The sequence below is a fragment of the Cryptomeria japonica genome, chromosome 2, assembly GCF_030272615.1.
Source record: "Cryptomeria japonica chromosome 2, Sugi_1.0, whole genome shotgun sequence".
NCBI lineage: Eukaryota > Viridiplantae > Streptophyta > Pinopsida > Cupressales > Cupressaceae > Cryptomeria > Cryptomeria japonica.
Window position 1 is genome coordinate 289,362,140 of NC_081406.1, and position 3,194 is coordinate 289,365,333.

The window sequence follows — 3,194 nt, forward strand, 5'->3', positions numbered from 1 at the left end:
ACCGGCATCGGCAACGACAGACTCTACATCAGCACATAGAACACTAGCAGTGAAAGGAAGTATACCAGCACCCAGGTCGACAGTAATTTTTTTTATAATATATTTTGTAATAAATTGTAAAATCATTATAAGCCGACTTGGAAAGTTGTAAAATGACTCGTATATGTATGAGATCACTATAGAACATTTTGTAAGGAAGAAGATAGGCGAAATAAGGCAGACCTATTATGCGAATTATAGGTTAAGGGTTTATGTATAAAGTAGAGCTTAAACCGGTAGTGGATCTGGCATAGTAGATGCTATTTTGAAGCAGTACAAGACATTGGATTTGCATAATCCATTTTGTAAGTCAGTGAAACTTCCCATTTTGTAATTTAGTAGTGAGCTCTAGGCACTTGGCCTTCCTGCATGTGCAAGCCCCTATTGTAGCAGTAATATTCTCTTATTGGCCAGTAAGTGAATATTGTGGGTCACAAATCCCACCAAGGTTTTCCCCACACTGGGTTTCCTCGTTAAACTACTGTGTTATGGCGTACTTTTCATGTGGTTGATGTTATCTCTGTTTATTGCATTACTTTTTGTTTACTAGTATATAGTACTGATATGCTTTACATGTTTTAAGTTAAGAAAATTATTTAACCGGATAGATACTGATTCAACCCCCCCTCTCAATATCTTTGGGAATCCTAACAAGTTGAGTGGTAAGGCTGCCTTGTGTGGGTGGACCCCACTTCTGCCAAGTTGGCAATAATAGTGCAGTGAAGAAAAAGGACTTCGCAGGTCCACACATAGTGTCCACCCGACCATCTGTGGAATGGTGGAATAGTGTATGGATTTCACAACTCCATAGTCAACAATCAAAAGATAGCCAAGGCACTTGTGTAATTGCGATGCGCACTACACCTTGTGTTAGTCAGACTACTGAAAAATGTAAATAAAGTGCACATAACATGTAGAGTTAGTCAAGGATTATGATGATGCCAACTTGAAGTGGCTCACGTGGACATTGACCAAAGGTGACACAATGCAATGATGGAGAAGAAACCGATGTGGCAAGTACGAGACAAATCAAAAGAAGTGATCTTTGCTGACATAAAATAACTATGTGGATCCACCTAGAAGGATAGTTAGCTGACCAAATCTGATTGGATTGTAGAGATGAGAGGTAATTGCATTTAATGCAGAATTGGTAGAAGAATGGTTTAGTAGCTCGAGGAGATTAGGAAGTATTATATTGACAAGCTATCATATCAATGAGCAAGTGAAGATTACTAAGAATAGTAATCTGAACACAATTTTTTTTCAAAAGATAGAAGAGATGCATTTAATAATGGTGGTAGATGCAGAAGATAAAACTAGCCTATACATCATGATGTGAGTTTAATTTTGTTTATAGCGGGAAGATTGGTTGTTGTTGTCATTCTTTAGATAAATAAAATAAAGTGTATGAAAAAGGAAAAATAGAAAAATTTGACGGTGTGAAGGGCATGAGCCATGAAGAAAAATAGTAGAGAGAAGAGATCTGTAAAAGAGTAAGAAGAGAGCTGATGCAAAGAGAAAAGATGAGAAACTAGAGAACAAAGTGTAGAGGCAGATAACATAGAAGGTTATTCACACAAAGTAAGAGAGAGAGAGAGAGAGCAAAGATCAGACAGTGTCATGCAAAGATAAGGAGAAGACAGAGAGCATAAGACAAGGTTGAATAGTAAATGTCAAAGGGCAGAGGATAGATATTAGAGCGTTAGCATAACACAACAACAAAGCAAGTATAACATCCTGTATCAATGAGTTACAGAGTCTCATTTGTAACAAGGTATCTAAATTGTATTTAAAATATATTATTAATTCATTATGTGTCATCTGAGTGGGTGCTCAGATTAGGGGTAGGTGCTCCTTTGAGTTTGTGCTCATAAAAATTAGGGGTTGGTGCTCCTTTGGGTTGGTGCCCATAAACATTGTAATCAAAATACTTTCTTAGTGATGTTGGATTAGAGTAGTAGACTCTAGCAGCATTTCTCATCGAGGTTTTTCCCCATTGTGGGTTTTCCTCGTACACACAATGTTATGTGTATATGATGTGCATGTGTTTTTAATACATTTCATTTTGATATTCTTGCTCTCTGAATTTAGTGCTTTCTTAGTTTAAAATCAAGTTTTTAAAAATCCATCAAGATTCACCCCCCTTTTATTGGTCCATTTGTGTTTCTTCACCCTTGTCCTACCAGATCAATATCAAATTTCAATCATAGGTGTAGAGTCAGATTTCATGCTCAATTCTATATTTTTTTCAACATTTTTTTATTACCCATCAATTATTTACAACTTAAGTGTTTAATTTTTACATGCCTTGCTATAGAAATATCTCCTAAGTTCATTCATTTTCTATAGCAGGGAAAGAATAGAAACCCTAGAAGTATTATTTAACTCTCTTTTACAAGAGTTAGTCAAATATGATCACTCCTCTACATGATTTTGTATTCTAATGTTAGTGTGAAAGTGGGTCTTGGTCTTATGTTCTACTCAGTTCCATTTTTGTACTACACATACACACAAATATATGAGCATGTGATTTCTTGACATTCATGACTCAATTGATATTGGAATTTTGTGAAGAGAATCTAGCAAATTCAACACTATTGAGGTTACTCAATTATATTTGCACTTGCAAATGGAAAGCCTCATGGTGCTAAAATGCATTGTTGGAACTTGCTATGACAGGGACACAAAGTTGACTAGCTTCCCTTCTTACACCTCAATCAAGCCCCATTGATCATATCAATGATTTTACAAAAACTAAAAGACATACCAAGAAATGTATACAATAATACATTGATGGCCAACAATGATGCAAAGTGATTGAGAGAATGATGTCATGAAGTGTGATTGATTCTAGAGTGATAAACCTAGTTAAAAAACTAAGGTAATTGATGCAAAATACTATGTACTAATAGAGATATGATTTATGATGATATTTTGATAATTTGTTCAAAATTGTCTTAAAATATATAACTAAAATGACCTATGATGATGTCCTTTTAAACATTTCCTAGGTACACAATTTAAACAATTTGTCGTGAGAGTCAAAGAGTAATGAGTAGTTGAGACTAAGTCAAATTGGCTCCACAATTAAATGAATTTAAAAATTGAGGGACAACAATACATGTGAAACTCTAAATAAGGTTAAGGTCATAAAT